This window comes from Belonocnema kinseyi, chromosome 8 (genome assembly GCF_010883055.1).
Source record: "Belonocnema kinseyi isolate 2016_QV_RU_SX_M_011 chromosome 8, B_treatae_v1, whole genome shotgun sequence".
In the NCBI taxonomy this organism is placed as follows: Eukaryota; Metazoa; Arthropoda; class Insecta; order Hymenoptera; family Cynipidae; genus Belonocnema; species Belonocnema kinseyi.
In genome coordinates, this window is record NC_046664.1 from 114,757,162 (window position 1) to 114,768,098 (window position 10,937).

At 32.5% G+C, this 10,937-nt stretch overlaps 1 protein-coding gene across 4 annotated transcripts in view; it reads left to right on the forward strand.

The window, feature by feature from the left end:
- Window positions 1-10,937, forward strand: part of LOC117177862 (inactive peptidyl-prolyl cis-trans isomerase FKBP6-like) — a 58,375-nt gene that overhangs the window by 9,651 nt on the left and 37,787 nt on the right. The window contains exon 1 of one of the 4 annotated variants that reach the window (XM_033368894.1): window positions 6,749-6,852. The exons of the other annotated variants lie outside the window; for them this stretch is intronic. The gene's annotated coding sequence lies outside the window, so the exon portion shown is untranslated. Of the gene's footprint in view, window positions 1-6,748; window positions 6,853-10,937 lie in introns of those variants that run through there. 4 annotated transcript variants of the gene reach the window in all.

Consider the following 10,937-nt stretch of genomic DNA (forward strand, 5'->3'; position numbering starts at 1 on the left):
ATATATATATATATATATATATACACACGCATACACACACACTAAACTATCGCTTTCAGTCACCCCGTTCTCGGCTTTCCCATAACTGCTGGCTCACGCAGTTTCTCAGGGGAGTAGGACGAGACCGTTTGTGACATTATATTTATAGATATATATTCCAATTGGAAACGATTCAGACCGCCCTCACTGTTTACGTCTCGATTACCCGACTTTAATTCGAATTTACAGGCAACGCCTGACACTAGTACTAAAACGCGGATCTAGTGTACTAATGAAAAACAAGCCTGGAACAGCCTTACAGCAGCAGTATATGGTTATCTCGAAAACAACACCAAGATGTGATGGACTTTGAATGACGTTATCAGGGGTAGTACAATGAGAATATAATGGGAAATTACTTGTGGAGTTTGATATGAGAAAGTCCATACAAACATCCAAGAAGTACAAAAAAATATTCATTTTTGAACTTAATTTTCAATTTTGTTGCATTTGTATCTATAATTAATCATTTTTTAAAAATAAAAGTAACTTAAATGTATAACAAAAATTCATTTATCAGTAATTTACAATAAAATTATGAGAAAATAGGTGACTTTTCTTAAAATTCAAAATATCGCCCTGGTTTCTACAAAAGCAAAGTCTAAAGAAAAAACTATTTTTCCCTTCAGTAATTATGTAAAAGAAATCAAGATTTGCTATGTAGAATTCAGATCCAACATTTGTATTAATTGGTGTAATTTTTTTCACATCTATTAGTACCCAGATAACAGTGGTTTAGATAGTACGAAAAGGTGATCAAAACTAAAAAAAACGAATTTGGTTTTCTTTATGTAGAATTGATGTCCAATCTATTAAAAACTGTTTGAAGTTCATGAGAGTACAAAGATCATAAAAATATATTATTATTTTAGGTCTTTTTTTATGCTTCAAAGTTCAACAATTTCAGAACTCGCTCTCAACTCCTAATATATACCTTAACTTTAGGAGGTGCTGTATGGAGACAAACAAAAAACAAGTAAAAAAGATTATATAGAATCATAGGGTTTTCTTTCCTTTAAGTCATTCAAGTATCATGTATTAAGTATCAAGTATTATATTTATAAATTTCATTAATTTTTTAAAATTATATTGAACGCGTAAAATTATTTCTCATTTAATCAGATTTTGATTGGAAAAATTTAAGTGCAACACTTTGCGTACAAAAAGTGTAAATGCCTCGTTGTAGTGAAAGATCTGATGAATTTATTTCAATCACAGATTTTTGAATTGGGACACTAATTACGAGGGCTACGCAGGCAGGAATTTGCACACGTCAAGGCGTACGCTTAACCTTCGTAGCAGTTTGACGAAATAGAGATTTTAATTTAAATAGTATTTAGTATTGAGCGATTCTGATACTCAATATCCTATGCTTATTTTTATTGAAACATTTACCAGACAATTCAGCGATTGTACTACAGTAAAGGACTAGATTTTATCAATAGAATTTTGAATTCTTTTTGGATATATTCCAGGAGCGAATTTCAATAAATTTGCGTACATTATTTGTTTGCTCACATAATTATTATTTCGTCAATAATCACTTCCTTTAATTTGATACAACAAATAATATCTGAATTATATGTTTGAAATCAGGAACTTGAAATACTATTGTAAATTAAATTTCAAACATTCATAGGGTTCTTTTAAATTAGGCCAACGTATTACATTTCCCACTTTAAATTTTTAAAATTTTTCTGGCATATATAAAATAAGAAAACTACTCTCTAAAGTTGAATTAGTTAATTATCAGTAAAAACTACTGATTCATGGCTAGAATTGAGCCACTAATTGAAATTAGTAAACATTTTAACTTATTGAAATGTAGAGTGAACAATGTTTCTGAACTGGATTTAATAAAATTGTATTCATGTTCAGAATGCGTTGGCAGCCATTTTGGGTCCGCCAAGTTTGATTTTGAAATTTTGAAAGCAAATTTGGAATAAGGGACCCGTAAAGTATTTACAGAATAAATTTCATGCAAATCGGATAACATTTCGACTTTTAATCACCTTTTTGTACCATCTAACCACTGCGGTGTGCATGCACCTGAACAGACCATTGCGCACTCAATTGTTGGACATATCGTTAGCACGACGTGCTGATCGCACATGTGCGGGCCTATTGCGCCCACGCAGTGATTATATCATATATGGGGCGTTACTCTCAAGTGTACCCATTCAAAACTTCAAAGTTGCCCGATCTAAGTTAAACTTAGGCAAAGTATTGTGCTATTCGATAGTAGTTGATAGGAAGAAAATTTGGCTATTCGGATAATTATCAAACGAGGGGGAGGGGGTGAAAGTTTTAGGATTTTCGTAGATATAATATATTTTGGTAGTTCTTAGCTCTTTTAATAGCGATGAAAATTTTTTTGTCTAGTACAGTTTCAATAAGTTTTTTTCGCCCTTTCGATTGGTCCTACGCATTTATTCAAAAAATAAATATTCGCCCTTCAAAAATGAAGGTCAAAAATAAATTGGACTTTTTTCGCAATAAGACAGATTTTTTATTTATTTTTTGTCTTAAAAGAAAGCTTCGGTTATTTCCTATAAGCCTATGTAGAATAGAAAGTGGGATTCAAATGTTTAATTTATGAAAATAAGTGTTGAGTACACCGGTATGCGCATGACGCTGGCTTTAGAGCTCCGCGGCGCATCGTCGTGCCCTCATGGTATTTTTTATGGATTGAGTAAAATTGAAGCTCGGATATTTTTTTATGCTGATGTATGGTCTTCTATTTGCCTTTCTTTCCGTCTTTCGTTTGTTTGATAAGTGTTTTCACTTCATTTCCTACTTTTCGGTTCTTCTCTTTTGGGAAGTATAAACTCGAAGACCTTAGAGCAAGTGTCAAAAGTTGAATTTCCTTAGCTCTACTCGTTGATGATTTAAACTTCTCTTTGGTTTGATCTAAATCTTCAACTAAGGCCTTATGATATTTGTCAATGCCCAGCAACACATTCATCTCGAGTTTTTTGGATCGTCATCATAATTTGACATGATTTCTTCATTTGATATGATGATTTCATTTGTTTGTACATCATCAACGTTTTCATCAACAAAAACATCATTACGAAGCTGATCTGTGTCATGTAATTTCGACGCTGGAATTTCATTCAGTTGACTGAGCTCTTCTCTGCATAAAGCACACATTTTTAGTTCTGAAAATAGTGTCGGAAATTGCGATCGTAAGCCTTCAGGAATACAGCATGTATTTAGCGTCTTGTTATGATTCTTCTTCTTGAAAGGATTGAAGCATTTGTTAAATGCATTTCCTTTGATTATTTTCCACCTTTTCAGGGGCCATAGCCAGTAAAAAACTGGGCTGAAAAAAGCATAGGGTGGGTATGGCAGCTGATGTTCGAAAACTGTTTTTTTTTTGTTCAAAAGATATTTTATCTTGAAATAAATTTTTTAATCTCGCTAGTTGAAAAATCCTAGCTACAATAAAATTTGGATGTATGACGATATTTTTGTGCCTAGGGCGTGCGACTGTGATTTCTCGCACTTCGCGCTCGATAATGTATTTGCCTCGTGCTACGTGCTCGATCTTTGTGCACAGACTTTTTAAAACAAAAGGTAAAAGCATCGACAACAGTAATTTGGTGATTGCGAATTCTCTTTTGTTAAAGCTCCTTCGGCTTTGACTAACACATTCTCATCGTGTATCTCGTGCTTCGCACTCGTGTTTATCCTTGAAATTTTATATCATTTCCATAAATGTATATCATCATAATTCATAACTTGCATTGGTATTAGAACAGACTTAGTTTCTTTGCCCGTTTAAAACAAAATGCGCATTCTTTAACAAAAATTTGTTATTAAACATTTTATTTCAACTTTTGCCGTTTTTCCATAAACTGAATTTCCTCATTTCCAATGTTTTTTTTTATGATTTAAACTTTTCACATACGGTCAACTGAACAGCCTTACCCCTTTTTAACTTCACTGTAAAAAATACGTTTCAAAATTGCACTTCAAAGTGTAAATTTACACATATAAAATGTCACTTTAGATGCATTAAAATTACAGGTTCGAAAGCAAATTTCCACATTTTGTGTAAAATAACGTCTCTCATAGGTTTAATGATATGACTGCTTGAATTCATACCAGCCCTATCTGACTTCCAAGCTTTTGCATGGATGGCATCCGTGATTATAAACTTCCAAGTGGCAGTACCAAAAATGTCCGACAGACGGCGCCACTTCTGCCTCTATACAGTTTAACATTAACTTGTATGGAATAATAATGTAAATAACTAAAATGACGTTTTTTAAACTATAAAATAAATATTAAATCTATTACAATAGATTTATAGACTTTCAAAAATAATTTTTATTAAAAAATCTGAGGAAACAGTGATAGCGATAGAGAGAATAGCTTAAAATGCATATAGTTTTCCACACATTGTGAAAGTATTATAAAAACTAAATTATTAACAATTAATAGTAATGTAATTATCTGAGAACATAATTCACCTGGAATTATAGTTTTAAAATTAATTTACATAAGTAAAAAATAATTGATGTTTAGAAATATTAAGTAGTATGTAGTACTTCTATAAGTAGATGTTATTGCTATTAAAAAGGGTTTTTAAATTTGTAGGTAGGAAAATTAATTTATTAGCAATAATTTTATTTTTGTACATGAATAACATCGATAAACTTACTTTATTATTTGCAACAATATTAAAAATAATCAATCACATTGATAAACAATATAATTTTTTGTTATATTCTGTGCCGTAGCAAATATAGTGAATTATTATCAATTCAGTTTTAAAATAGCGGAGTTGTTGCTGAATAGTAAAATCACATTCGAGAATCACATGCTATACTATTTTTAGTAATAAAACTAAACAATCACATTTTAATAATCATTCTGCGTAATAAATATTAGATTATGTCTAGTTTTAGTCTTCATATTATTTGGAAAAATTCTCTCTAAAAACTATATAAAAACGTAATTACATCTCTTAAAATGCAAAAATTAAATTTTTTAAATTCAACAAATCAGAAAATAGTACAGTCAATAGAAAAATTCTTTTGATTGGAAAATAAAATTACTTAAATCATTCATTCAGCAAAGTGTTCAGTTTGCTTAAGTTGTGCAAAGCTTTGTCGCTTTTTTCAGAACGCTTACTTTCTTTACGCTAGCCATCTCTTGCTTAGCAAATTCCCGCATACGGATCTGCAAATACGTCATTACAATGTAATTCAGTATTTCCCCTGCGTCCTTAGCGTGTTCCTTACATTGGAAGTGCAGCTTCATTTCCGTTGAGGAGAATTCTCTCACGTAAAGATCGAAGCAGTTCCGACTCGCACGATATTTTCGAAAAATGTTTTTAACTTCTAAAACGAGATTGTATATCCTTTAGTTTGGATGCACAAGTTCCTTGGATGGAGAAACGAAAATTTCGTAACATTGTGGCATTTTTTCCGAAGAGAAAAACAAGGTGTCAATAGCGGTGCTTGATGTTTATAGATAAGCACTCAAGCAAACTGAACACTTGACCTACTCTCGAACAAATCTGCACAATCTCTCTGTTGTATAAAAGAGCAGACAATCAACAACTTCTTGGGAATTGTAGTCATGATCTACAGAATGGACAAAATCATTGAAATCGGTATCGTCATCTTCAATAACGATTTCAAGTTTTGCTTTAAGTTCCTCAATGGCACTTTTCTTATCTGACTTATAAAGCTCCTTAAACTTGGAAATTGTTATTAAATGCGGAGGAGGATTTATAGTGGACGTTGCGCTGCAGTTTGCTAATTTAGGAGGTTTTCGGATGCTATACGCTGAGAGAATCTTGTATAGCTGGAGGAAGGTAGGAGTGCAGGGATGATCATTTGTACCACCTGCGGATCTAATGGTACCGAAGAATCGCTAAGGGGGAAAAAACATTTTATATAAAGATTTGCATAAAGTTTAAAATTTGCCTGAAGCTGATTTTAAACAGAAATACATCAATATTTTTATGGAAATATGAGAATAACAATTTTTCTAGTAAATAATCCCTGAGATAAAATTGCCTGAAAAGAATATTAGTGATTGTAAAATAGTTATTGTGAGTAATAAGTACTTCCAGATGCCAAAAAAGTTTTTTCTAATCAATTGAATAATAATTTATATTCAAACAGCTTCTCGTTTGATCACCGAAGTTACGTAGCACTTGGTTCGGTTAGGTTCAGTTTTTAAGGTGCATTCATTTTTCAACTTAGGCTGTAATTATTTTCTAAAGTAACAAATGACTTCACTTATCGAATGATCACACAGCTCGTCGATGATTGAACTTTTTGTCCGAGAATAGCAGAAAAACGTACAGATTTTAATAACACAACAAAAAGACGAAGAAACATATTTAAGTGGAGATATTAGGAGTCTCTTATTACCATTTCATCTGTGGATTCTTGTTTTTTATTTAATTTTCAGGAATTTCGTAGTTGAACAGATCTTGGTACTCGGAGAATCACACAGCTCGTCGATGATTCAATCTTTCCTTGAAGAATATCAAAAAGATTTAAATAGTAATTAAATCACACGTGTCGTCGTTGGTCCAACCTTTAGTCGAGGAATGGCAGAGGAAGAAAAAAAAATCCGATACCCTTTGAATTCCACAACTCGTCGATGGTTCAAAACTTCGCCAAAGGATAGCAGATCAGCAATTAAAAGTTCAATATTCGTTGAATCGCACAGATTGCCGATGACTTAATCTCTTATCCAAGAATAATTCAAAAACCTGAGGATTTGAAAAATCATTCACGATTTTTGAATTAACGAACTGCGAAAGAATACCTAAGAACTATGCATGTGAGTGTACGCACGAAAGGGGCTCTATGATCGATTCTAGTTTAGGATATATTAGCGTTTTTCTAAAACAGGATCTCAAGTATAATTATCGGCTTTTAGTATGGGATGATAACAGGACCTATACTGAATCTATTGGCTCTATACTCATAACTAGCTAACCAATAAAATGAAAAATTTTCAATACAGCCAAAAAACCTTATGTAAAATTAAAATCACTATTAAAAGATAAAACAGATTCGAGGAAATAAAAAAAGTTAAAAAATTTAATAAAAGCTTGCTTCCGAGATATTAAGTTGCTCCATACGAGTAAGTAAATTTTTATTTAAAATTTTAGCCAATTTCGAGAAAAAGTCTCACAATTCTCAGATTAAAATTTCATGGGTTTTCAAAATTGGCTGAATATCAATTAAAAAACTAATTAAATTTTTTTTCAAAAATAAAAACTTTCTCTCAATTTGTGACGATGCTGAATGAGAATAAAAAATGTATGTTACAAAAAAATTATTCTGTCCCGAGGAAATTAAAATTGAAGATCACGATATTATAATATGCCCGACTTTTTTTTGCTAAAAAACCGAAAAAATACTTTTTTTTAAATAAATGATAATATTGTAAAGAAATACCAATGCTAAAAAGATCAAAGAAATGATTAATACGTTAACATTGTAACTAATATTTTAAATAATTTTTTAAAATAATTATCGTATCAAAAAATGACATTTTGACAAAATCCTTTTACTACAATGTGTATTTAATATTTTAAGAATTTATTATGCAGTAGATCCATTTTTGATGAAAATTTCAAACTTCAAAAATGCCCCGGCAATTCGTTTTCATTCTGATGGGTTCATCATTGACTTTAAATTCTGGAAATTTATCTGACCATATAAATCTATCCGTAGTTTCATACTAATCAGGGCCCTTTTAATGCAAACGCCCACACATGACGATGGATCTTTAAGAACCATACACTAATAAGCCGAAGTTTCTACCTTTCGTCGAGCAGTACTGGAGAAATGCTTGTTTTGTTAGTAAATTGATTTTCTTTCAGAATTAGATTTTAGAAAATGATAATTAACACCTCCTTACCTCGAGTGGATTTTGATTTATGCGCCCCGTCAGAACGTACTGAAATCCTTGCCTCTCCAACAGATATTTTGACAACTCTATGGTGGAATGGATTGTTACCCGTAGTTTCAGTTGTACTGTTTTCAGACAAACAATCGTTTCGATCAAGTTCATTGCTATAAATTCTTCGTTCCCAACCGTCAAGCCAAGATAGAAATTCGAGTAAAGCCTTAAAAAAGGTAATCATACATTAATTAATTCATTTTTGTTCAATGATAAATAAGTTAGTATTCTTACCTCATAATCCTTCGAATCCAGTCGAAGACCTGCTTCAGTATCAATTTTGTACAGGATATCAAACAGATTATTTATCCTAGAACAGAACTTTAACGTTTTTTCGCAGCCTTTGAATAGTTCCGGATAAATTTTAAGCCCTGTTAAAAGACACTTGGCCATTTTTCCGCTGAGAATCTGAAATACAGTATTTCATTATTAATAGAATGATGAAATAAACTGTTGCCTTTCTCAATAACTAAATAATTACTTGAACCGCCAGGATTACTCGCATTTTCAGCATATTATTGGGATCAAGATGGTCTTAAGTTAGGTTAGGGTATCATTTTCCTGTGTCGTGGTTTTTGTCTACGTTAAACAGTTTTCGAAAATATTCCCAATCAATGTCAGGCTCGTTCGGATTAACCTGTAAAATGTGAGGCGTTTATTAAATACAGAACATCGAAATATGAAAAAAATTCAATAAGAGTTTTATATTTAAATATAGATCCGCAAGGTCTTCTTATCATGCAACCGATTCCGGACATTTTTTATAGGGTGAAAGATATCAGCAAAGACGAAAACGCGACGCCCTGCAACAATAGGATGTGGAAACCAGCACTGAACATTATTCAACTCGCCACTGACTCCAAAAATCGACCAGAACTTTCGGTTAGTTGCTGCTCCATAAGTAACAACTCCCTGCACTTTAGCTCCAGCTTTTTTTAATGGACTGAGTGCCTGGATAATTATTTTGGCTAAGCTTGCTCCAACAACTGGCCCCTTAGACACAAAAACAGCTATCGGCTGCATGAAAGACTCCATCAGTGGATGGAACATACGAACCAATCCGTGATCAGCCTTATCGTTAATATCAACTGATTCGTTTAGCACATCGTCACCAAAATCAGTCAGATCCAAGAGTTTCATTTTCTTAGGGTCGAGGCGAACATATTTTCGGGTCGACATTTCATCAAGTAACAAAATCCCATGCCGCAATATCTCAGGCAGCTGCGATAACCGGTCTTCAAATAATTTGAAACTCGAGTCATCAAATCCGCAAGGTGTGTCCATCAAAGATAAATATCTGTTTTCGTACAAAATAAAAATTTCATTAAAAAAATCTCTATGTACTTTAATTAGTTTTTTATAGAAAAGTATTCTAAAATCGTTTTAAATTTGATAAGTATATTAAATTCATTGATTAAATTTCTTATTACCTGCGAATTGTGCTCGTTGAGGGTAGTGGTAGAATTTTGTTATCCCTCAGAAGACGGTAAGCTGCTGGTCATTTCATGTGGAAAATTAAGCACAAAATTATCCAGTCTTCTGAATATCGACGCCCTTTAGAATCTGTAACTTTGGATGCTGCCAGTATTTCATCAATCACAGTTCCCTCATGCCTATTAAAGTTTGCTTGGGAAAGTTTCTCTTGAAGACCCTCGTCACGAAGTGTAGCCATTTCTTCTTGATTCTTCTGAAACTGAACTTTATAGTGATTGTACAACCTTTGGTAATCCTCTGCTTTTCTTTTTTTGAAGGACTCATGTGAAGAATAAGACGTCGTTGCTCACTCATATTTTGAAGTCGTATCGCGTTTTGTTGCAGGGTCTCCTTTCCCTTTGAGCAATTTTTACAAAACGAGCTTTTAGTCCCATTAGGCATCGCTAAGCAGCACTTTAAATGGCGTAAAAATCCTGACTGATTTCGTATTGCAACTGAACTCTCAACATTTTTAGGAGGACTGGGAGATACACATCCCGAACAAAATTTCAGGCTGCCAAAATTTTGAATTGAAGCCTCTAATTCGCTAACTGAGGAAATGTAATCTTCAGTTAATCCAAGTTTCTCTAGCGGCAACGCCATACCAGAAACCTCGGCTTGAATGCGCATGTCATTGTGAATAGTGATTTGTTTTGAATTAACCAATTTCATTCTCTCATTAACTAATCGTGCAGAACAATGTGTTATTTTAATGCATAAACGAGGATTAAAGGCTCTACGACGGCACCACGGCACTGGTTTCTCGATGTTATTTGAATCGTTTGTCTCAAACAGGAATTTAAATAAATTAATTCGCTTCGTTAATTCAGGATCTGCAGGGATTTCAGGATATGCAGGGTTTTCGGGGTCAGCAATTTTTCCATTTTCAGAATTTGAATTTTCTTTCGAAAGCGAATCGTCTTGTGCCTTTCTATTCTGAATTATATTCGAATTTTCAGTGAAATTTGAATCGGATTTATTAAATATATTCGAGTTTTCATTCGAAAGTTGATCTACCACTGTAGATTCTACCGCGACGAGACTTCTTTTCCCTTTTGTCTTGGATAATTAAGCCGGACAATCAGGAAACAGCGATGGTAAGGCACTTTTTTTAAACATGGCCTTTTCAAATCCTCCTATAACAGAAAAGCCGAAAAGAATAAATATATGTATATAATATGTGTGGGCATTTGAAGAGTATCAGTATGGAATTAGCTAAGCAACAAAATGAGATTTTTTAAAAAGAACGATAAAATATTTTATAAAATTGAAATCATTCTTGACAGTTCATTTGACGATTTTGGAAATCTTTTAAAATCTTTTTAAATATTCCTTTAAAATTAATTTTTAAAAATAAAAAATTGTTTTCAATTTTCCTAGGATTCTTAAGAAAATGATTTTTATTCTTTTCAAACCTTTCACAATTCTTAAAAAGGATCGAAAATTCTTGCTTGAAATCTGCAAAAATTTACATATTTTTT